A 26,512-nucleotide genomic window follows, 5' to 3' on the forward strand; every position below is an offset into this window, starting at 1 on the left:
AACATGAGGTTTTTCAGCAATTGCAATATAATAGATACACATGGAACAGATCATATTTAATCTCCAAGCATCTTTTTTTCTCTCAAGGTGGCCAATACCTTTAGAGATTCCTGAAAAACTTTAATGGAAGAATGAACTTGAGGTGCCATGCACAAACAAGGCACCCAATAAATAGTAATGTTTTAACAAACGCTAGTTATTTCTCTCTTGAAATGCTTGTTCAATTATTATGCACACTTGATAATTAATTCTGAACCTTCCTGGGCTCCCTATGAATATGATCTCTAGATCAGTCCAGAGGAAAAGTATTCTCCCAACTGTAAATTACCAGGATTCTGTGTTCCTGATATACATAACTGTGCAGGTTGAACTTAATAAAATGAACAGCCTCTACAATGTTAAAGTAGTTGCTTTTATTATTCTATTAACGTCAACACGGAAATCCCATATTTCAAAAATATGCCCTATTTTTTGAAATGTCTCACATCAAATCTTACCGTAAGACAATTCATAGCACAGCATTCCTATGAGAATTTGTGCTGGTTCTAAAGAAAATGTTACAATAGGAAAACTAAAGAAACCAGTAACAAGACATCGAAATTATTCAGTGTTACACAGTAAGTAACCTATCTTTTGAGTAAAATAATGAACAAATGAACTGCCCTTTTAGGTATAAATATATTTTTCACTTATTAAATAGGGAAATAACCTGGTAAATATGGAATTGAAGCCCCAGTTCCAGTCATGTGACTCCAAGCATCAGATTTCCATCAACAATATACTAAGCTGGCTCAAGTTTGTCAAATCTGGTTCTACCATAACAGTATTTTAAAAAACTACTTTCTACTTTGATGCTGCTTAAATATGTGCATAAATGAAACTCCTTATGCTTACTGCTCTACTACAAAACAAGTTTACAAACTAAATACAAACAAAACTATTAATATTAATATGTGACAGATGGCAGCACGCTAACAGGGCAGGGGCTCCTGAGTCTTGCACGCTATCCTACCACCATCGCACACCATGTGCGAGATACAGCTTTCCTACTTAAATTACTCCATCACTCTGGCTGTATACATCGTTTGCCATGACATCATTTTTCCTTCACATCAACACAGCATTTGTGTGTTAGGTCTGCTTCTGTTGCTCTCATCTGACAAACCGTACAGTTGAACATTAACACATTAAAAACACAAAGCTAACCTAAGTGCTGAAATGGTGTGGCAGCTCTGGACTATCCATCCAGGTACCCCAAATCACATACACTAATATTTAATATCATAAAAATGAAAAAGACTTGTTTTAAAAAGATAATAATTGTTCTAAATTGAGCACAAAAAGGGCACCAAAGAGATATTTGTTTTAAGGCTAGAACCTTGCAGGGCATCAGAGAGAGGTGCTCAAAGACTACCAAGATTTGCAAACTGCTCCAATTGTAGGAAATTCTACATTTACATTTTCCCTTTAAAGTTTTTAGTTATAACACTGTAAAGCTCACTGCTCTCAGCAAGGTCTCTTTTTTATTGAGTCTAAAGTCTATTTCCCTTGTCACTGACACCTATTGCTTACAGTTATGCCTACTGAAACAAAAGTTAATAATATTCACCACTTTCTAAATTATAATCCTTCAAAATACTGAGATTTATACTGTGCATAAACAAATCACTTCTCAAAAAAAGATACACTTTTCCTTAAATATTCCTTTATTAAATCCTTAAAAAGAGTGCGAGGTCTCAATAAATTTTAGTCCCTAAACAAATCAATCTACTCATAAAAAGCAAGTGAACAACACTGACTTAAAATATTAGACACGGTGACATATCAAATATCACAGAACATACGCCTACTTATCAGTCTACTCTTTGTTAAAAGACAGGTTAAGATAAACAACTCCAAGTTATTCATTAACAGCTCTTACCAATCTTTATCAAAATTAGTTAACACTTGCTTCCCTGGCGGCTCAGTCGGTAAAGAATTTGCCTGCAATGCCGGAGACCCAGGTTTGATCCCTGAGTTGGAAAGATCCCCTGGGGAAGGAAATGGCTGCCTGCTCCAGTATTCTTGCAGGAAATTCCATGGACAAAGGAGACTTGTGGGATCTCAAAGAGTCAACACAACTTGAGGGAGTGACACTTTCACTTAGAAGTTACTAATCCAATCATGAATATGCTGATCCAACAAACTGAAGAGACTTCATTTAGTCATTTTATATACGGCAGATAAGATTGCCTAAAATTAGCATTTTCAATGTGCATCCAGTAGGTAAGTACTCTTTTTGCCTGAACCTTCACAAGACTAAATCACAAACGTAAAGAATTTGAAAAACCAAGAACTTGAAATTCCTTCTAGTCAATGAGATTATCTTCACCATGTCTGAAGTTACATATAATAAACTTTAAATAAGTCTTAAGATATAATTCAACTGTATTTAGTTTATTCAGAGTTGTACAGCTATCACCAAAATCAACTTTAGAATATTTATCACCCCAAAAAGAAACCCCATAGTATTAGTGCAATCACCCCCATTCCCTCCTGCTTCACCCCTAGCCCCAAGTTAATTGATAATTTTTATCTTTATAGATTTGCCTGTTGTGAATACTTCTTATAAATGGTACCATACAACACGGAGTCTTGTGACGGCTTCTTTCACTCACCATGACTTTTCTGGCTCATCCAAGTTTTACCATGTATCATTTCTCTTTGCTGTTGAAACATTTTCTATTGTATGGTACACATTTTATGTATTCATTTGTTGGACACTGTATTTTATGCTTTTATACATGTAGACTCCACTGAGAGAGATAAGAAAAAAGCTATCCTTTCAAGTCTGCATGACTATGTACAATTAATCCTAAAGGTTCAAAATAACATCCTGCACTATACCATGAAGGCTAATACTCAAATCAAAAGAGGAAGCTATATAAAGTCACTGAACATGAAAACAACATTAAAAACTTCAAAACATTCTAATTCAATTATGGCACCTCCCCCACTTAGTATACTGAGACCTTAAAAAAAAAAAAAGAGGCCAGAGGTTAGCAATATTTTTGACAGATCGCAAATCAAATAAGAAGCAGAAGTGCTAAAGGCAAGGGAACCTCATCTTTAAAATGAGAGGCTGCATGCTAAAGGCCCTTTAGCTACATTTTATGCCTATGTGCTGTGGCAAAAGAAGGCCAAATTAATAACAAGGGGGATGCTAATGGAACTCATTTAGTCAGACATTATACAGTGCAGTGGTTAAAAATATAGAATGAAGACAAACTGCCTCAGTTACTTACTAGGTGTCCAAACCGGACAAGTTCCTTCACATCTGTATCTTGGTTTCCTTATATATAAAATGAGGATAATAGTAGCTATCTTTTCAAGCTGCTGTAAGAATATAAAGAAATTTTATGCATATATATAGGTGCTATGTGTGTGTGTGCTCAGTCGTGTTCGACTCTGTGTGTGACCCCATGGACTGTAGCCCGCCAGGATTCTCTGTCCATGGAATTATCCAGGCAAGAATACTGGAGTGGGTTGCCATCTCCCCCCTCCAGGGGATCTTCCCAATCCAGGGATCGAACCCTCATCTCCTGTATTGGCAGAAACTGGCAGGCGGACTCTTTACCGCTGAGCCACCAGGGAAGCCCAGGGATGAGTAGCAGGCCAACCCAATAAACGTGTGCAGGGACAGAGGAACCTAACGCAGTCAATATGACAGTAGCTCAGAGTCGCAAAAGACCAGCACCAATTACCAAATAAGGCTGATGGCATGCATAACTGGGCAGCATCCACAACCCTGGTTCTCCCTGTCATCAAATGTAATATAATTTTTGGCCATGCCACAGCATGCAGGATTTTAGTTTCCCTGACCAGGGATCAAATCTGTGCCCTGTGCAGTGGAAGCACAGAGTCTTAACCACCAGACCGCCAGGGAAGTCCCTAGATACAAAATTATAACAAAGAAAATTTGGCCTATACAAAAAGTTCACTGGTGGTAAAACATGCAGTTTTATTAAAATAAATCAGTAGTTTTAAGGGTATACAAGAGTTATCTCTATCTTTGCCTATTCCTTAAAGTATGTTTATATAGGTGAAATCTGGTTAAATAAAGGCAGGGTGAAATAAAATATCTATGAGAAAGATAATTTGTTTTATCTTGGTGACATTACTGAATGTCATTACTCTGTGCCAGACCCTCAAAAGATAGACTAATAAACACACAGTTTCTGCCCTTAAGGAATTCACTAGTCTAGCTCCCTCCCCGCTAAAGGAACAGACAGCAAGCAAATTCTTTAAAATGTATTTCATAACTGAATTTCACACACAAAAAAACACAATAGCCAACCTGGGCTTCCCTGGTGGCTCGTGGTAAAGAACCCACCTGCATGTAGGAGACTCAGGAGATGCAGGTTCGATCCCTGGGTCCAGAAGATCCCCTGGAGAAGGGTATGGCAACCCCACTCCAGTAATGTTGCCTGGAAAATCCCATGGACAGAGGAGCCTGGCGGGCTACAGCCCATGGGGTCGCAGAGTTGGACACGACTGAAGCAACTGAGTACACACACATTTATTGGGATGCATTAAAAATACAAGTCCTGGATAGTTCTGAACAAACGGGGAGAATGGAATAAGCTTCCTGGTTTATATCTTTTATGATAACAAACATACTATTTTTTGTTTTTACATTTTGCCCCCCCTTCGCCCATTTCTCCCATCCTACTCCCTACCCTCTGGTAGTCACCAATCTGTTCCCAATAACAGTGAGCTTCACTTCGTTTAAGATTCCACATACAAGAGAAATTATAAGGTGTCTGCCTTTCTGACTTATTTCACTTAGCATATTGCCCACAAAGTCCATCTGTGTTGTCACAAATGACAAAATTCCAGTCTTCCTTATGGCCAAGAAGTATATACAAACATACCACAATTTCTTTATCCATTTATCTATCAATGGACACTTAAGTTGCTTCCATATTTTGGCTATTGGAAATAATGCTGCAATAAACATGAGGGTGTATACGTCTTTTCAAGGTAGTGTCTTCATTTTCTTAGGAAAAATACCAGAAGTAGAATTGATGCATCATGCTGTAGTTCCTATTTGTAACTTGAGGAACCTCCACACCATTTTCCACTGTGGCTCCACCAACGTACACCCCACCAACGCTGCACAAATGCTCCCTTTTCTCCACAACCTCACCAAGACTTGTTATTTCTTGTCTTCTCAGTTTACTTCTAAAGGTCATATTTTAAGTGGAAGTATTCAATCTCTCAAGTGCAAACATATTTTCAGACATATTCTGAAGCCATAAAATGCACAATTATTTTTTAAATTATCAGAGGAATGTTTATCCTCTTTGTCACTACTAGATCAATTACTAGTTTATCTTAAAGAATCTCTTGTTTCAGGGAATTCACTGAACTAGTGATTTTGAGCAGCAAAACACTTTGTGTGTGTGTGGGGGGGGTGCGGCTGTGCTGTATCTTCATTGCTGTGGAGGCTTTCTCTAGTTGCGGTGCATGGACTATCACTGTGGTGGCTTCTCTTGTTGAGGAGTATGGGCTCTAGGGGGTGTGGACATCAAGAGTTGTGGCTCCTGGGCTCTAGAGCACAAGCGCAATAGTTGTGGTGCATGGGGCTTAGTTACTCCGTGGCATGTGAGATCTTCCCAGACCAGGGATTGAACGCCTGTCTCCTGCATTAGCAGGCAGACTACTTTACCACTGAGCCACCAGGGAAGCCCTTGCAAGAGACTTAAGTCATCTACTGGCCAACTTCAATTTTATAGGTAAGAAAGAGTTAAATGGACCAATAAATAGAGTTTAAAAGACCAATAAGCATATGGGAAAAGTTCTAACATCATTAAACACGGGCAAATAGATACTGAAGCCACAATTAGATATTCCTAAATCTCCACCCAAATGGCCAAACTTAAAAGGACCAACAATACTAAGTGCTAAGGAAGAACATCAACTACACTGACGGTAGGATTCTAAAGTAGTACAAATACTTGAGAAATCTGTTTGGCAGTATTTACTAAAGTTAAACACACATATACCCACCATCCAGCGATTTCACTTCTGGGTGTATACCAAAGAGACCATCAAAAGACACATACTGGACTTCCCAGGCGGTCCAATTTTTAAGACCCTGGGCTGCCAGTGCAGAGGACAGAAGCTTGATCCCTGGTCAGGGAACTTAGATCCCAGATGCTGCACCACAAGGCCAAAAAATAAAAAGTAAACCTTTACAGCAGGCAAACCACTCAAAAGATAATACCAAACTTCCCTTGGGAGTCTAAGGCACTGGTTTTCAAAGTGTGGTCCAGTAAGAGCCTTTCAGTAGATCTAACGGATCAAAATTGTTCTCACAAATAATATGACATTATTTGCCATTTTCACTGTCATTCTCTCTGGAGTAAACAGTGGAGTTCTTCCAGTCTATATGATGTACAAACTGAAGAAGGTAGTAAGACAGAGACTCCATCTTTTTTCTTTTATTAAGTCAGATATGAAATTTTGCAAAAACATTTTTTAAATGTCACTTTTAATTTCTGTTTTGGAAGTTATTTTACAAAAAGTATTATTTATATTAACATGCAAAGAGTTTTATTTTCAAACACACAAAAAGTTCTTAAATGTCTGTTTTAGTTTCTAATATAGTAAGTATCAATGGACAGAACCCCACATAAACAAAAGCTCCTTGGGGTCCTCAATAATTATAAATGGGTCCCAAGACCAGTAAGTTTAAGAATGACTGGCCTATTGATAAGCAATAAAAACAATAAGCTTCTTTTGCTACTTAAAGTGATGAAAAAAAAAACACCAAGGTTTTCAACATTTTCTCTGAAACCATCTGTGCCAGACAAAAATCACTGCTACTATAAGCTTTAAGAAAGTATGCAGATAAATAATCTGGACTTCAGATGCAGAGAAGGCAATGGCACCCCACTCCAGTACTCTTGCCTGGAAAATCCCATGGACGGAGGAGCCTGGTGGGCTGCAGTCCACGGGGTCGCTAAGAGTCGGACACGACTGAGCGACTTCACTTTCACTTTTCACTTTCATGCATTGGAGAAGGAAATGGCAACCCACTCCAGTGTTCTTGCCTGGAGAATCCCAGGGATGGGGGAGCCTGGTGGGCTGCCGTCTATGGGGTCGCACTGAGTCAGACACGACTGAGGCGACTTAGCAGCAGCAAGTCTATAATCCCTAAATTTACACTACAAGCTGTTGGGCCAGCACAATTAACCCACAGGATACTAAATAAAATAAACCCCTCCACGCACACACGCACACACACACATGCACAACCAAAAACAAGGGAGAGGAAAAATTCAAATTACATTATCTCTCCCTACTTGTCAATCCCATGCTAACTAATAGGCTTAGGACTATTAACTCTTAAAAAAATAAAAAAAAACCTTTTCCAATGTTCCTTTACTTGAAAATATCTCTTCTTTAAGACTCCAGTTTTTTCCACTTCTCTAGGGATACAGATAAAATTCACTACCTTAAAAAATAAAGTTCCTTAAGTCATCTCTTATGCAACACCTTGGTTTTACAGATAAGTGAGGACTCAGGTTAGTTAAGTGATTTAACATGTAGAGGGGGATACTGGAACTACAACACAACAGCCCTTCTGACTCCAAATCCAGTACACTTTCACTGACTATGTCATTTTCATTTCAAATATGAAAAGTTTTCTTAAAATACTCTCCAAAATAGGAGTCAGTAGAGTTACTGCAACTATTTAAGCAATAACATTATTCATCTATTTTGTGTATCAGTCTATTTGAAAAGCTGTAAAATACCACCTATACAAACCATGGAGAGCCTACAGTTAACACTTAACTGGATGCCAGCCAGATTGTAGTCCCCTACATGTTGAGGGAAAGGGTTGGTTTTACATATACATATAAAGGCATGTGCTTTGAGAATCCACTGTTTAAGTAGTGGAGCCACACTGAGAAACAGTCACTCTATAACACAGATTCCTTTCTCCTGATGACCGTTCAATAAATCTGAACAGAAAGAAGCTCTCAGTGGAGAGTCGGGGGAAAGCGTTTAAAGAGAAGATAATAAAGGTTTTTAGCTAAGTATTCTTTTTTAAAGGCTTTCCAGGTGGCGCTAGTGGTAAAGAACCTGTCTCCCAATGCAGGAGAAATAAGAGACAGGGTTCAATCCCTGGGCTTCCCTTATGGCTCAGCTGGTAAACAACCCGTCTGCAATGTGGGAGACCCAGGTTCGATCCCTGGGTTGGGAAGATCCCCCTGGTGGAGGAAATGGCAACCCACTCCAGTATTCTTGCCTGGAAAATTCCACGGACAGATGAGCCTGGCAGGCTACAGTCCACAGAGTAGCAGAGTCAGCAACGACTGAAGTGACTTATCATGCACTCCATTCAGTGATACAGAAGCCAAAGCATCATCTTCATTTAAGTGAAGTCTCAAGTACCTCCTTCCTTTACTCCACTCCCCCTCAACCATGCGTGTGGTACATTCATGCTCACTCACTCAGTTGTGTCTGACTCTCTGTGACTCCATGGATTGTAGCCTGCCAGGCTCCTCGGTCCATGAGATTCTCCAGGCAAAAATACTGGAGTGGGTTGCCATTTCCTTCTCCACGGGATCTTCCGAATCTAGGGATCGAACCCAGGTCTCCTGCAGTGCAGGCAAATTCTTTACAGACTGAGCTACGAGGGAGAAAATAAAGACCACTTCCTACTACAGAGAATCAGAAAATAGTTCATGAAGATGGCTTGTGAGCTAGGTGGCAGGCTAGCCACAAAGGGGAGATAGAGTTCCAAAAGTAAAGCCATGGGAACTGCAAAGACTAGAGCATCCACATCAACTATGGATAGTTTGATTAGGTGGGAGAACAAGAAGTAACCTCTGAAAAGTAGATGGCAATTACATCCAAATGACCTATTTGGGTAAAGCTGACATGGTAAGAGTTTTGAGCTGTATTTGGGGAGAGAGAAGGGAGAGATATGGAGGTACTTAAAGAACCTGATTTTTGTGGCTGTGTAGATGAACAGAGGGCTCCCCAGGTGGCGCAGTGGTAAAGAATCTGCCTGCCAATGACACAAGAGACAATCTCTAGATTGGGAAGCTCCCCTGGAGGAGGAAATGGTAACCCACTCCAGTATTCTTGCCTGGAGAATCCCCATGGACAGAGGAGCCTGGCAGGCTACAGTCCCTAGGGTTGCAAAAGAGTCGGTCATGACTGAGCGACCAAACAGCAACGACAGATGACCAGAAGCCAAAGAATCTGTCCATTAGTCTCCTTTCACTGACATGATTCTTCTGCCCACGATGCACTAAGGTAATCCTCGTGTGCTGTGCGTGTGTGTTCAGTTGTGTCTGACTCTGTGCGATCCTGCCAAGCTCCTCTGTCCATGGGATTTTCCAGTAGAAGCAATTCAAGATAGCTGACAGGGAGCTCTGATAATGACATTCATTATGAGACAGAGACTCCATTGGGCTTCTCCAAACCTCAGCCCAGACTCACAGTCTCTCTCACCCCAGTTCATGCTTCAAGTTAAAAACTCTCAAGAATTTTGGATAACTATATTGTACACTTGATACTTTATGTCAATTATATTCAACAACAACAAAAAAAAGAATTTTGGTAACTGATTGATATCTACATACAGAAAACACAGTAAACCTATATACATAGACAGGTTAAATATAAGAAAATGAGACTTTCTGTAGCCATTTCCATAAGAGTCTGGGCAAACACTGTATATAGTCAGTACCCTCCTTTCATACCTAATGCATTCCTGAAAATGTAACAGAAGTCAAATATTTCAAAGCCAAACAACAGAGTCGCATTAATTATAGGGGTTTCTCCAACTCTCAGAGTAAAGGAAAGTATTATAAAATCCCTAATTACACTTCACTTTTCACATATAAGCTTTATTACATACTTGCCATACTTAATTTCCTATTTTGTTCTAATTATTTCATTCACCACTGAACAAAGTCAACCAACATAACCAATGAGCAGAACCTAATCCAGAAGGTTAAAGATTCGTATCCCCAATCAGTTTCTTGCCTCAAAGACATTAGGTTTGAGCCCTCAAGCTGATGCACTTTTGTTTTCCTACTCATTTTATAAAAGGACAAAATACAGTTGAACTTGCAAATTAACACACAAGACAGCGCTGTACAAATACAGCATAACTGCCGAAACAGAACTGTTCTCAGACAGGCAATACCACCATGCAACAAAAAGACATTTGCTTCATTTCAGCTAATGGACAGAAGTCTGACTTAAAGAAGAGAGGTTACTTCCCCGGTGGTCCAGTGGTTAAGAATCTATCTTCCATGCAGGGGATGCGGGTTCAATCCCCGATCAGGTAATTAAGATTTCACATAACTCAGGGCAACTAATCCCACACACCACAACCAGAGACACCCTTGTACCACTATGGAAGAGTCCATGTACCACAACGAAGATCCAGTGCAGCTCCCCCCACCAAAAGAGAAAAAAAAGAAGGGAGGTTAATACATAGGGTATTAAAGTACTGAGTATACAAAAATCTTATGTATCACAGTTGAGGACTAACATGTTCCAATGGGAAAAAATACAGAAACAGGAAGCAGAGCTCAAAGTTCTTGTAAGAAATCCACATATACATATATACACAATTAGACTATTAACTCTTACCTCCTTTCCTACTCCACAGCAGTTTAAAGGGCAGGGGTGGGGGGTGGGGGGAAGTAAGACTGGAACCAGGACTGACAACAGTGAAAATAAACATTTAGAAAGTGAGATAGCTTAAGGAAAAAAAACAACTTAATTCAAAACAGTCTGGTACCTTTTTAGTGTATATGCGAACCATCCTTAAACTTCAATAGCCACCAAAGAAGAAAAGCAAGAAATACATAAAATGAAACAGGCCAAAAATAGTTAAATTATACTCCTGATGTTACTCCCACTAGCAAAGAACAAAAAGCCCCTAAAAGGGGGATTGAAGAAAAGGCAAGAAAAGTGGGGACACACACAAAGTGTACAAAATCCTGAGTCAGATGAACAGAGGACAGGGAAAAAAAGAGTTTTAAACAGCAGGAAAGTTGGAAAATCATATTAAAATCAATTTCATGATTTTTGAGCAATATTTACCAAAGCAGTATCTAAAAAAAGGAGCAGCAGAGTGAGGAGGGACCCAAAACAGCGTCTTCTAGGATGAACAAACAGCACACTCTGAAGTCCGAGGCAGAAGTGGAGGCAGAGGACAGGAGGAAACACGACTTAGTAAACTGATCATCTGATGAGAACCTTGAAACACACAGCTAATAATAAGGTTGCTTCTACATGACGGAATTATCAGGGGGTGGAGTCTGTGTGTTTTGCTCCTTGCTTTCATTCTCTTATGCCACCCAAACTTTTTAACAGAATAGATAACAGTAATTTCATAATCAGAAAATTTTTAAAAAGCATATAACATCTTTAGAAAGCTTTCCATCAAATAATAAATTGGTTTTAAGTATTTAAAAGCAAGTTTTGGTGTTCTGAAAAATTCATTTAAACAGAATATTATCCCCTAAGAAATCAAATTAATGAATATTTTGATAACGAACCTTTCCAATTTAGTTTTCCTTTACCATGAGTATCAAACACCACTGCACTGCTTTTAAAATGGTGCTCTTTGTCCCCAGACTCCAGTTCTAAAGGGTTTGTGGAAATTAATTTTTAAACTCCCTCCAACCAGTATGTATAATGGGGACAACTCTGTTTTGTTCACCTTGTGTATCTGTTACCTGGTATAATATTACACAACAGGCATTTAACCTGTAATCATTGAATTTAAAGTACAAAGTAAAACAAAATAAAAAATATTAAAAAAACTAAGACAAAGCGATTAACGTGAAGAAAAGTAGGATATGCTCGATTTCACCTCTAAATCAGTAATTCTCCAAGAGTAGTTCCATGCTTGGGAGTTGTTACAAATGCATGTTCTCGGGGCCCCATTCCATACTTGCTAAATTAAACTCTGGAGGCAGGACCCAGCATTCTGTTTTAACAAGCCCTCCAGGTTTGAGAACCAATGCTCGCTACCAGGGCTGCCAAACTACAATCACAGATCAAATCTAGCCTCCAGTTTTTGTACAGCCCACAAACTTGAGAATGGATTTCACACAGGGACATTGTAATTACAATCAACTTGATGGCAGAGCATTCGAACTTTAAACTCCCAATAGGCAAAATACCGTATTGTTAGTCTTCCCCCCATTCTATGCCTCTCATTAGACCAGAATTACAATTAATTGTACTCAATTATCATTATAGTTTAAATTTTATCAACAAAAAATTTACCTAATAGCTTTGATTTTGCCTCTTAGAATGCAAAGACTAAAGTCTATAATATTTATAATCTGGCCCTTTACAAGAAACAGCTTGCTGATCCCTGCTCTGAACTCAGGCAGTGTTATCAAGGAGAGGCCAAATCTTTCTACACTACCTAGGCAGAACATGACTCTAATACCATATAATTTCCTTATCCAATTTAAACACGGTAGAGTTACTTAGAAGTTCTAAGTAGCCAGCTGAAAGAAAAGACCAGAACACAGAGAGGAAACCAACTACCTAAACTTACAACTCTTCATAATCACCAAAGTCAGTAGGAAGGAAATGGACATTAATAAATTGACAGGAAAAAGGGGTTTCCCCTGCTCCTTTTCTTTCTAAATTTTCTTCTCTTCCCACTTCATAGGCTCTGTAGCAGAGGATCGGATCCAAGACAACCAGCTCAAAACTGTCCCAAGGAAAACAATTCTTCGGTAACGGCCAATTAGTCTGAAGTGTTCAAAGCGTACATGATTGATCAGCTACAGAAAAGATAAACAGAAAGGGGCCATAATATGATGATACATCAATTTTGTACAGGCCATTCTAGAGGAGTCAAACATTCCTCCAAATGTCGCCATTCAGGCAGTCAAAGTTATTGCTTACTGTTCGGGGGAGGTTTCTTTTTGTTTTGGGGGGGTTTGTTTGTTCTTGGCCACAAGGTGAGCCATGTGGGATCTTATAGTTCCCCAACCGGGATGCTGCCTGCAGTGGGAGCACAGTTTTAACCACAGGGCCACCAGGCAAGTCCCGGTAAAGAATGTTATTCTATGTGTTCTGTAATACACAAAGGTAAAGGACAGAATCTCGGACCTATTTATCCATTATTAAGAAGAGATTTTAAGTGTGAATTTTGAATCACTACAAAGCTTATGGAATCCAAAGAATTCAGTAATTAACGGGGCTTGTTAGATACGGAAATAGCTTCACATAGAAGCTAGTCTATGCACACTATCTTAGTGAAGTTACTTAGTTTGTTGAGCCGTGTTCCATACCTGAAAAACAAGGAGTTTGACTAGATCCTTCCAGGACTGCTCATCAGAAAAGGATTATCTGGTCAAGTTAAGTGACTCCAAGTAATAAAGAGAATGGGGGCGGGGGGAGCCCGCAAAGAAATAGAGGAATCATATTAAGAAAATGAACTAAACGTCCAACAAATAATTATTGAAAGTCTATGTGCCAGGCATATGTCAATGACTTAGGATCTTGAATCTGATCAGATAGATGCCACCAACCTAAAAAGAATTTGAACTAATAAAATTAATCAAAGCATCTGAACAAAGTAAGACAAAAAACATACAAGCAGTGCAGAGATAAGTTACAAAGTATCAATACAGAAAAGGAATGGTAAAGTAACAGTTGACACCAGAGTTACATAGTAGTTACTGGCCCAAAATTAAAAGCCTCCTAAGTACAGCTATTTCTAAAACCAATACTAAAAGAATACATGTCTGCTGAACTTGACATCTGGGCTCACTGGAGAAGGCTGGCATTCATAGGGAAATTCTATTTAATTTACTTAAAGAGGATAAAAGGTAAAAGGGAAGTTCCACTGGCTTAAACCACAACTAAGCATATTTCTTGCATGCGTGCATGCTCAGTTGCTTCAGTCGTGTCTGACTCTATGTGACCCCCCATGGACTGTAGCCCGCCAGGCTCCTCTGTTCACGGAATTTTCCATGCAAGAATATGGAATGGCTTACCATGCCCTCCTCCAGGGGATCTTCCTGACCCAGGGATCGAACTCATGTCCTGCACTGCAGGCGAATTCTTTACCGCTGAGCCACCAGAGAAGCCCCAGCATATTTCTTATAACAACTTAATTAAGGCCCCTTCTATGAAGCACAATAAGGAATAACAAAACTAGAGCTAGGAAGGACTTTAGAGACCAGCTAGTCCAATGGCCTTCACTTCATATAACAAAAGCTTCCAGACAACAGTAATCTCTACAACAGTGCCTGGCACATGGTAGATGCCAAATAAATATTTGATGAAAAGAAAACTAATGCCTTAACAGGTATTAATAATGTTAGTATTAAAGCTGAAACTCTAAGATGCTCAGTAAGAGATAATGAGTAAATATGTGTGTTAACTCAGAATCTCTTCTTCCCTTTTTCTAAAATACATTGCCAAAAAAATAACCTAGCTGCTCATCAGAATCATATTCTTAGTTTTTAAATGCCAGTTGCTACCTCAAATCTACTCAATTATAATCTCTAGAGAGTAAGACCAAGAAAATACATTTTGAAAAAGCTGCACAGGTGATTCTGATACACAGCTCAACTAGAAAATTGTTAAGACAGTGACTGTAGAACTGGAAACCCACTAGCTATGAAATGCCTGTAGAGAGAGTGTGCGTGTGCTGAGGCCCAAAAGACTAGCATAAGCACAGAAAAAAATTTATGTAACATATCTCATCTTAACAGTATGTCTTTTCACACCATATTCCTTAAAAGCATATTACATTGATCACTACTTTATATCCAATAGTAATAACTGAATGATAAATTCAAACTCCAATATCAGACCTTTTATGATATCTTTTTTCCTTATGATGGACCCTACAGCATAGAAAATAGAAGACAGTGATCATTAATGTAACAGATCTGTGACAAATCATGTGACACCTTAAGGATGCTCACAGACTCTGCATCAGCAGACTTCTCATATAGAATTTAGCACAACGGACCAAGGGAATTAAGAGAAACACCAAATAAAGGTGTTATTGCTATTTCATTCATCCCATAAAATCATCAGCCAATACTACAAAAAAAAAAGGCAAAATAAAACCCTTCATTTTGAAATTTTTTTGTGAAAATTACAGATTTTAAACTAAGCTAAATAAAACTCAAAGAGTTCTCAAACTGAGATAGAAATTCACTGATACTAAATGTTCACTTGTGGGATGATTTAAATAAATTGCTGGGAGAGAAATGTCTGATGTTGCATCTTTTAGGAGTCTTAAGTTGCCTTACGTTATTTTAGTCATAAACAGATCCACCAACTAAACTATCAACCTGAACGTGTTGGGAAACATATGGAAGGGGAAGAAGAACCTATTTGCAGCAGAGTTTTAACATTTCCCTTAGTCAATCAAGATATTTCCAAAATTGCAGACTATTATATTTTTATTAAAATTTTAGTCTAAAGCCTCTCTGGTACAGGAAACAAAAGTCCCATTTAAAAAAAAAATAATTGGTGTCATTTTACTAACAAGGCAGAGTAGTCGAAGCATCACTACTTGAACCTGACAGACCTTAGTCCTTTGTCTAATGGAAATAATATTTAAGATCCACATACGGTGTCAAATGGGAGTGTTTAACATAGCACTGGCACATAATTCAGCAAATGACAATTGTTGTGATAATGGGAAACAGTTAAGGAAGAAAAAACTATCTTATTTATCCACTAGAAAGTTCAGTAAGAACATGCTACCAACAATAACAGTGGTTTTTCAACCCTGACGGCGTGACAATCACCCACAATCCTTTCAAAAGACACCTCTGCCCAGGGCCCATATCAGACAAATTAATAAGTCTTTGGGAGCGGGACCCAAGCATTAGTTTTTGCTTTGTTTTTAAAAACAAAAAACTTCCCTAAGTGATTCTAATGTACAGTCAGGGTTGAGGTCCAATGCATTAAACCTTTTCTAAACATTGTTAGACTCCATGTTAAAATTAAAAGAGGATTTAGCAATAAATACAATACCTTTCAAAGATACAGCTCCTCAAATAACTACATAGAAACTAAAACCCCATTTTCCAAATTTTGGGGAAAAATATTTCAAGATTCAGAAAACATACCACCACTAAGAAAAACATAATGCAGGCTATAATAAAAGCATTACACTGTTTAAAATGAAAAAAAAAAAAAAAACAACCCCACCAACTAGCTCCACAACCACAGAATAAAATTCTCCTACCCCTTTGTAATTGTCCAAAACATTTATAAGAGAACTAATCCTTTAAAACAATTTTCTTTAACCTAATATAAAAATTCTGAAAGTACAAAAATTGTTACTTTTAAAATTCTTATGAAACAATAAGCTTACAGAACAAACAATGAGCTAAAAGAAAGAATGCTTGCTGTGCCCAACTAATCAAGAACTTGAGGACTAGGAAATTCATGAGAAAAATCCATTTTCAAAAATGAAGCAGCATTATTAATATCATATCAGAAGAATTATCTTTAAGGAGGTACTCATAAAATATCTCGTCTTCTTGAGATGTCAGAAAATTTATTTCAAAAGCCTGGGTTTAAAAAAAAAGATCCAAAGTAAATCCTCCTGAAGCATTTTCATTGATAAAACAAGAAAACTATATAACACCAAGGGATTCCAGTAATTTGATGAAAGGTAACATCTGCCCTCCAAAGCTACCTTTCTGAAGAATTTAGATTCTCAGATTCTAGATTCATAGATTCTTGTACGGTTTTTGCTGTTATTTAATCCCTCCAAAAATTTTCTCTCTCAGAAACTACCAAGGTCAGCAAACAAAAGAAACGGCAAGAGAACATTAGATAACAAGTTAAGAGTTACAAATTGTATTCTTGCAAAAAATACAGGGAACAGGGTAGAGGAAAAAAACACGTATAGTTCAAAAGTATCCTTTTTAAATGAGAGAAAACAAGACGTAATAAGCTATCAGAAACATTTTGAGTTCGCCCTTGGTGTATTAATTCCAAATGTTTCTTTCTCACTCTAATGCAAGCGCTGTTACAAGTATGACAAAGCACATGGGTTATCAAAATTGAGAATGTTGACCCCTTTGTACATTTAATGCGTAAATCTTTCAGAACTATGAAGGCATTTGCTAAAACCAAAATGGCAGCCCACCGAATCAGTACACCAGTAAGATCTAAAGAGTTTGTAGTCTCTATTTTTAAGTTCAAGTGTACGGATTAACAAAGCCAAGCGAGTCACGGTTAAGGAGTCCTTACCATATAATCACTAAGAATGGATAATGCGCTCCAAAAGAGGTTAAGTACCTGCTGAAAAGTTTCTTTAATCAAAGACTCCTGAATTCTTCCTCAAAAGTTACAGTTTAACAATGTTATGCAGATTCAGGGGGACTCGAGGGTTTCCAGGTCAGAGAACGCTGCAAAAGTCTTTCCCTCTCCTCGAAATGAAGCGTGACTATTTAACCAAGAACCCGCTCAGTTACATTCAAAGACAATCTGAAGGAATTACACACACCTGTAAACTGCACGACGGAAAACCCAATTAACATTTTAAGTATGGAACTTCCAAATAATAACAAGTTTAAGCAAATTCTGTTGAAGAGTTTAAAAATCCCCGGGTAAGTTCCAATCGCCCCAGAAATCCATACAAATACTGAAAAACACGTATACACCTGTTCCATAACTCTTGAATATTTCACAATGAATGAAAAATATACCATTTCTCAAATCCGAAGCCTCATGTCACAAGAATCCGAAGGTTTTATTATTATCCAACTTACACATGCTAATACTTTTTTTTTTTTGCACAAACGGTTAAAAATATAAAGGTGGTGGGTTCAAGCTCGCTGGGAAGTGACTTCTGCATCAAAATATCTTCCGCAGCTTTGGCCCTCCGTAAATGAAGGGAGGCGAGGGAGATGGAGGAGGCCGATAACCCGGCTCCGGCTCCCAGACCCCAGGGCCCAGGAGAAGCTGCGGGTTATCGCGGGAGGGTGGGGGGGAGGTGGACAAGTCGGCGGGCCCGATAGCCAGGCGTAGCCGAGGCCTAGTTCTAACAGCTCCAAATCACTCCACCTCAGTAATGGCGTTTGGTGTCAAGTGGAACGAGACCGGGAAGGAGAGCGATTGCGAGCCCGCCGAGCGCCGGGCTGCAAGCCCCGAGGTCAGGGGGCGACGAGCCCCCGGCGCCGACCCGGCCGCGGGCTGCGGATGCGGGGGTTGCACGCCGCGCCCGGAGACTCCATCCTCCGACTCGGCCCCAGACAGGACGGGAAGGGGAGGAGGGGGGAGGGACGGAGCCGTCAGCCATTTTCCCTTACAGTCCAAAACACACAGACACGCTCCCGGGACGCCGGCTCGGCGTGGAACGGAGCCCCGCGCCCCCACCCGCGCCCGCCCCGCCCGAGGCCCAGGACCGAGAGCCGGGAAGCCCCCGGCCCGGCCTCCGGCCGCGGCGAGAGGAACCGCGCACACGCACACCCCCTCGCCGTCCTCCCCTCCCCTCCCCTCGATCCAGCTGTTGGCCCCGGAAAAGCGCGTCGTCCCGGCGCTGCTGGCTACTCACCGCACGACACAGGCGTCTTCTCTTAAGAAGCAAGACACGCGGAGGCGACAACCAAGGCTCAGTCCCGGGACAAGGCCGACCCTGGGTGCATCCCAGGCCCAAGGGTGACGGGCGACAAAGTGTGTCGAGAGACCGTAGGCGCAGGGACCGGGGAGCTGCACAGGGGCTCCGGAATTCGCTGCTCGCCGCGCCCGCCTTGCAGCAGAGGTGGCCGCGGCCGCCTCCTCCCCCCCTCCTCCTCAGCCGGCGGCGGCCCCTCTTCCCACTTCTCGCCTCGGGCTGAGGCTCTTTCTGAGCGCAGACGGGCTCCGGGCGGTGCGTTTCTCCTGCGTCACCTCCTCCTGCTCCTCCTCCCGCAGTGGCGGCTTCACCTTCCACTGGTCGCCGCCTCTGTCCTCGCTCCGGGCCTGCTCGATCTGCTGCGGCTTGCTCCTAGCACCCGGCGCCCAGCGAAGCACCGGGCGCAGAAGCAGCCGCCTCCCGCGAGGCCTGTGAGCTGAGCGAATCGGGGAGGGGCTCCGCGCGGCAGAGGCCCGAACGGGCCGGGTGCAGGGACGTTGCGGCTCCGGCGGCGGCGGAGACTAGCTTCCGCAGCCGCGGATGCCCGTCCTCTTCAATATGGCGGATCCGGCAAACCAAAAAAAAAAAAAAAAAAAAAAACCGCTCGGCCAGTGGCGGCGGCGGTAGCGGTGGCAGCAGCAGTGGCGGCGGTGGAGGCAGCAGCGCGACGGCGCAGACTCCTACAAACCCCAGCACCGCCCAGACCCGAGGTTCCCCGCCCCCGCAAAGCCCCGCCCCTCACGGGGCCAGCCCCTGAGTCCGCCTCCTCCTTCACCCCACCCCGCTTCTCGCTCAGCTGCTACTTCTGCTCTCCCTTTTCTCCCCCGTCCAGCCGGGGCGGTCTTTCGCCGGGGAAGAATGGCTCCTACCTCTGGGAAAGCCGGGCCAAGCGAGAGACGCTTGGAATTCGGGGAGCCGGGGTGGGGGAAGGGAGGAAAATGCGGTCAAGATTTTTCAAACAGTACTGTTCCTCCAGGGTTGTATTACGGCCAGGAACTGTTCCATGCCCCTCGCCTCCCGGGCGGTGTGAGGGCAGAAGTGGCAGGACGGGCAGAAGCGGGGGCGGGGCGGCCCAAAAGGATCTGGCACGCCGGAGAAGGAACTGGGATGTCGGGATTGGCAGGGTGCGTGGCCAGGACAGAGTTAACCGTGCAAGCCACAGACGCGTCGCTCAGAGTTTGACTTGGGCCGCTTGTTTTTGTTCCATTGTGAACCGAAGCCCCGCCGCCGAGTGCCCGGATGATGACGTCACCACCCTCTTTTCCGGGATTGTGGGGGAGGGGTAGCGGACCTAGAGACCGCGCGCTGGACGGTCGCGCTCGCAGTGGTTGGGGGGGTGGATCCCAGTGGCACAGCTGACCCTCGTCACGTGTTTCGTGAGCCGGCCAAGCCCACGGGGCGGGTACCTTGCGGGGGCCGTGGTGCGAGGTGCCAAGGGCCAGCCACCTGCTCCTTGCCGATAGGGAGAAGGTGTGGCTATCTCCTGCGGCGGCAGGGGGGAGTTGGGAGTGGGGGCCCTCTCCCCAATCTTGGAAGCAGGTGCTCGGAGAAGTTCATTCAGGGATTTGAGCTCCTTCACAGCCTGACCATGACCTGCCTCCCTTTGGAGCCTTAAAACATCAAAGAGAACACTGTTAGGTGCCACTGGTGGCATAGCGAACGTACCAAGATTAGGCTCATACCAAATCATCAGCACAATTCAGTGTTAGAACCCGGAAGGGCCTTACGAACCTATGACATCCATGTCATGGGTTATTTTCTACGTGTTTATATTCCAACGTGAAGCCTATCAGGCTAATCTCAAATAAATGGAGTGCAAGGAAAATACAGCCTGTCTTGAATGCCCAGATGAAGAGAAAAGAAATGAGGTTCCTAATTTAAGCACTGATACTCTGGACGTAAAAAATGCTGTGGACACCAAATTGTACGCGAAATTATAGCAAAATCCTAAAAAATAAAATTATATTTTGTGTAGAACAGGATTGGATTTAGTGGCTACAATTAAGTTGCTTTTTAATAAACGGTTGTTAAAATGGAGTCCAAACTAGAATGACACCAGGAGAGCGTAATGTTATTAGTACGTTAAATTTTGAGGGCTTCCCTGGTGGTCTGGTGGTTAAGAATCCGTCTCCCAATGCAGTGGACACGGGTCCAAGCCCTGATCCAAGAAGATGCCACATGCTAGGAGGCAACTAAGCCGTAGCCACAACTACTGAGCCTGAGTGCCCGAGAGCCTGTGCTCTGCAGCAAGAGAAGTCACCCCAGTGAGAAGCCCAGGCAGGGCAACTAGAGAGTAGCCCCTGTTTTCTGCTAGTAGAGAAAACCCATGCCCAGCAATGAAGACCTAGTGCAGAGAAAAATAAATATTAAAAATAATTTTTAACCATTTCCATATACAGCAGTAAACTACACAAAGTTTTCACTATAAAAATCATCCAATAAGGTGTCCAAGACAAAATTCATAGGCCTAATAATTGACACCACATTTAATCTTATTTTTATAATTATTTCCATGAATGGATTGTCTTCCACTAGTGTATGAGCTCCTAAAGAGTAGACTACCATCCACATACACTCCGACGTGAATGTTTTTTTTATTTAATCCTCAGAACCCCATGAGATAGCCAGAAAATTTATTACTATTGATGTTAGATAACAGAAAAGATAAGTGATTTTCACAAGGTCACCAGACAGGATTGGTAAATATTTAACATAGGTCTTTTACCCCTATCAAAACTGCACCTTTAGGGACTTCCCTGATGACTAAGACTCCAAGTTCACAATGCACAGGGTCTGAGTTTGATCCCTGGTCAAGGAACTAGATCCCACATGTTGCAACTAACAGTTCAAAAGTTACAACCAAGACCCAGCACAGCCAACTAAATAATTACTTAAAAAAATTTTTAAATGCACCTTTAGAACGATGTCACTGATTCTATTCAACATTGTACATGTGGCTCAAACCAGGGAAAGAAAAAGAAGTACAAGGCATTCAGGTAAGAAAGGAAAAATTAAACTACTATTTGCAGATGACATAATCTTGTATGTAGAAAATCCTGGTGAATCCACTATAAAAAATTATTAAAGGGACTTCCCTGGTGGTCCAGAGGTTAAGAATCCTCTTGCCAATGCAGGGGACATGGGTTCAATCCCTGGTCCAAGGAAGATCTCACATGCCACAGAGCAACTAAGTCCGTGCACCATAGCTACTGAGCAAACACTCTAGTGCCTATGAGCTGTAACTGAAGCGCATGCATCCTAGAGCCCATGCGCTGCAACAATGAAGTCACTGCAATGAGAAACCCACGCACCACAACTAGAGTAGCCCCCGTTTGCCAAAATCAGAGAGAGCTTGGGTGCAGCAACGAAGACCCAGTGCGGCAAAAAAAAAGAAAAAAAACAGAGCTAATAAATGAGTTTAGCAGGATTGCAGTATATAAGGTCAATATTTTAAAACTCAATTATATTTTTATATGCCAGCAATCAACAGTCTGAAAATGAAATTAAGAAAATTCTACTTCCAATAGTATCAAAAATAATAAAATACTAATGAATGAATTTAACTAAAGGACAAGACTGATGTACTGAAAACTACAAAACATCGTTGAAAAATTAAAGACCAAAAGAAAAGGAAAAACAGCCAGTGTTCAACAATTAGAAGATTTAGTTGTTAAGATAGGAGTACTCCCTAAATATATCTAGAGTCAACCCACTCCTTACCAAAGTCCCAGCTGGCTTTTTTGCAATATGCACAATGAAAAGATGCTTAACATCACTAGACATTGCTGCTGCTGCTGTTGTGTCCAACTCTGTGCGACCCAATAGATGGCAGCCCACCAGGCTCCCCCGTCCCTGGGATTCTGCAGGCAAGAACACTGGAGTGGGTTGCCATTTCCTTCTCCAATGCATGAAAGTGAAAAGTGAAAGTCAAGTCGCTCAGTCGTGTCCAACTCTTGTCGACCCCATGGACTGCGGCCAGCAGGCTCCTCCATCCATGGGATTTTCCAGGCAAGAGTACTGGAGTGGGGTGCCATTGCCTTCTCCCACTAGACATTAGGGAAATGCAAAACCATGAGAAGAAGCCACTTGACACCCATTAGGATGACTGTTATGAAAAAGTGGAAAATAACAAGTGTTGGCAAGGATGTGGAGAACTTGGAACTCTTGTACACTGTTGGTGGACAATGTAAAATGATGCAGCCAACATTTGGCAATTTGGAAAAACAGTTTGGCAGTTCCTCAAAGAGCTAAACTTAAATCATATGATCCCGCAATTCCACTCCGAAGTATATGCCCACAAGAATTGAAAGCAGGGACTCAAACAAATACCTGTTCACCCATATTCACATCAGTATTGTTCACAATAGCCAAAATGTGGACACGATTCAGATGTTCATCAACAGATGAGTGGAAAAACAAAATGTGGTATAAACATACAATGGACTATTAGTCAGACTTAAAAAGGAATGACATTTCAATACATGCTACAAATGGATGGACCTTGAAAACATTGTGCTCAGTGAAAGAAGTCAGACATAAAAGGTCACATATCATATTATTCCACTTAATGAGGTACCTATAATAAATTCATAGAGACAACAGGGCTTCCCTGGTGGCTCAGAAGGTAAAGAATCCATCTACAATGCAGGTTTGCTGCCTGGGTTGGGAAGATCCCCTGGAGAAGGGAATGGCAACCCACTCCAGTATTCTTGCCTGGAGAATTCCCGTGAACAGAGGAGCCTGGCAAGCTACAGTCCATGGGGTGGCAAAAAGTTGGACACAACAGAGCAACTAAGCACACACATAGAGACAACAAGTAGAATAGCGGTTACCTGGGTTGGGGGAAGGAGAGAATGAACAGTAATTGTTCAACAGGTACAGTGTTTGTTTGCAGTGTTAAAAAAAAGTTCTGGAAATGGAAAGTGATGGAAGTTGCACAGCATTGTGAATGCACATTAAGCCAATGAATGGTACACATTTTAAAATTTTATGTTATGTACATTTTACCAATTTTTTCCCACTTGCAGTGTTGTGCAAGTAGGAAAAAAATCAATGTCATATGCTTTAGCCTGAACTACATCCCCATCAGTAGTTCTAGGGGGACTTAGTCTACCAAGTCAGCAGCAACTCATTCCTTTCTCTGCTCTTTGGAGCTACCCAGTGTGCACCATGGCTCCCAGGGTGAGTGTGGCCTATAAGACTGCCCCCTTTTGACACCTTCCACTTGCTTCCCTCGAAGCTCAGTTGGTAAAGAATCTACCTGCAATTCAGGAGACCCAAGTTCGATCCCTGGATTGGGAAAATCCCCTGGAGGGGGAAATGGCAACCCACTCCAGTATTCTTGCCTGGAGAATCCCATGGACAGAGGAGCCTGGCAGGTTACAGTCCATTGGGTCACAAAGAGTCCAATAGGACTGAATGACTGAGCACAGCACAGCACAAGTTTAAAGAATAAGTTCAATGTCACAGTCCAGCTCCTTAAGGTCCACATAGTCCAGGGCTTCCTTCTTAGGTCTTTTATTTCGGTTTCTCTTTTCTAACACCTGTCCTTTAGGTTTAAAACTAATTTTTTACTTCTTCTGCCTTTGTAGAGCAAAGCCTTATTATATCACATTTCCTCATAAAATTTCCCAATATACTCTTATTTCCATGATCCCCCAGAAAAACTTTGGAGAAGGCAGTGGCACCCCACTCCAGTACTCTTGCCTGGAAAATCCCATGGACAGAGGAGCCTGGTAGGCTGCAGTCCATGGGGTCGCTAAGAGTCGGACACGACTGAGCAACTTGACTTTCACTTTTCACTTTCATGCATTGGAGAAGGAAATGACAACCTACTCCAGTGTTCTTGCCTGGAGAATCCCAGGGACGGGGGAGCCTGGTGGGCTGCCGTCTTTGGGGTCGCACAGAGTCGGACACGACTGAAGCGACTTAGCAGCAGCCAGAAAAGCTTGATAAGTTTACTCATTACTTCCTAGTATGCTTTACTTAAAGAATAGACAGAATTTCCTGAACAAATTGTTATTATTTAATACTTTCAGAGCTACACATTTCAAAGTTCTATAGGCAAAGTGTTAAATGCTTCATTCCTACAGAAGTGTCTTCTAGGTTAATGGCCAAGCTAATATAAAAAAGGAGGGATCTTTGATAATATGTCCCCTAGAGAAGGCTTTGTGATTTAAATGGAATGAAGAAAGTCCACAGCGACTGAGTATTTTAACGTAAAAATATGAGAACTAAGAATCTGAGGACATGGCCCCATTTCATCTTCCTTCATGACATCAAGCAGAGAATGAAGCCAGGGAGAAAAGGTACAACATAAAAGATCACAGACAATAATATGCTAGTGGTCAAGGATATTCAATTGAATTTGACACCAGTGCCTAGAACAGACATGCTTAAAAATAGTCCGTCCATCCTGCTTTGAGAGGATCTCTCTGAAATGGACTTATTCCCAGTCAAGCACTTGGTTACAGTCCAGGTTATTATTTGACTCATTTTACTCTAGAATTTTTGGTTCTCTTGGGTTTTACTTAAGTTTTGCAAGGTTCTATTTCATATATTTCACATAAACCACAGTGCAAAATAATCTGATCCTTTAAATGTGTTTTTACTAGCACAGTCTTGCTATTTCATCTAAGCAAGAAAAGTACATATTTTCCCACTTGGAGAGTAACAACTACGCGTCTAGAGAAGCCTGAATCTTCCTTTCACCGGTTTGTGGCATGGGTGAACTGCTTGAGCATGACTTGCGGCTGCTAATTAGGTCTCCCTCCTGCCCTTATGCTAGCTCTAATAAACTCAGAGCACCCCAACAGTGGTATAGCAAGGCTTTGTCCATGTATCTGTTCAGAAGATTCCAAATTTTCCAAGTCTTACTTAGCCAAAGTATATGCCTCATGATTTAAATGTGGACTGCAAAGTCGACCTGATTTTCTCAACCATTTTCACAATCAGAATGGCACTGCGGTTACCCTGCCCCCAAGATGCTACCATTTAGTGGCTATGCGTGCGTGTGTGCTAAGTCACTTCAGTCGTGTCTGACTCTTTGCAACCCAATAGACTGTAGCCCACCAGGCTCCTCTGTCCATGGGATTCTCTAGGCAAGAATACTGTAGTAGGTTGCCATGCCCTATTCCAGGGGATCTTCCCCATCCAGAGATTGAACTCACTTCTCTTATGTCACCTACATTGGCAGGCTGGTTCTGAGGGCCCTGAGAAGCCCTCATTTAGCTGCTGCTGCTGCTGCTGCTAAGTCGCTTCAGTTGTGTCCGACTCTGTGCGACCCCATAGACGGCAGCCCACCAGGCTCCCCCGTCCCTGACATTCTCCAGGCAAGAATACTGGAGTAAGTTGCCATTTCCCTCTCCAATGCATGAAAGTGGAAAGTGAAAAGTGAAAGGGACTGCTACAGGATGCCAAATCATAGTGGAAAGTTCCAAGGCAGGAGAAGCTATTTGCACTCTGCATAGGGGTCAGGCTGAAACCAAGAAGCTATAGATTAGAAGTCTGGGCCTTAAAACACATTTTTCTGGATAAATGTTATTGATTTTCTAATTAGAGCCAAAGGCCAATCTGCAGTCATCCATTAAGCCTTTGAGATGCCCAAATATTAACCAGGTACCCAGAGTATTATGGCCTGCAGGAGTATTTGAGGCTAAGTACCTCCTGAAGAACGGCTTCCATTGTAGCTCAGTTCATAAAGAATCTGCCTGCAATGCAGGAGACCTGGGTTCGATTCCTGGTTCGGGAAGATCCCATGGAGAAGGAAATGGCAACCCACTTCAGTATTCTTGCCTGGAGAATCCCATAGACAGAGGAGACTGGCAGGCTACAGTCCACGGGGGCAAGAGTCAGACACGCTTA

The 26,512-nt window shown here is 41.8% G+C and overlaps 1 protein-coding gene across 4 annotated transcripts in view; it reads right to left on the reverse strand.

Annotated features, from left to right (window-relative positions):
- Positions 1-19,244, reverse strand: part of USP9X (ubiquitin specific peptidase 9 X-linked) — a 117,789-nt gene extending 98,545 nt beyond the window's left edge. For 3 of the 4 annotated variants that reach the window (XM_040266173.1, XM_040266174.1, XM_040266172.1), the window contains exon 1: positions 18,590-19,244. The gene's annotated coding sequence lies outside the window, so the exon portion shown is untranslated. The remainder of the gene's footprint in view (positions 1-18,589) is intronic. The other variant, XM_040266175.1, reaches the window with a different exon arrangement.
- Positions 19,245-26,512: the final 7,268 nt, after the last annotated feature.

Source organism: Oryx dammah, unplaced genomic scaffold (genome assembly GCF_014754425.2).
Source record: "Oryx dammah isolate SB20612 unplaced genomic scaffold, SCBI_Odam_1.1 HiC_scaffold_23, whole genome shotgun sequence".
NCBI classification, from domain to species: domain Eukaryota; kingdom Metazoa; phylum Chordata; class Mammalia; order Artiodactyla; family Bovidae; genus Oryx; species Oryx dammah.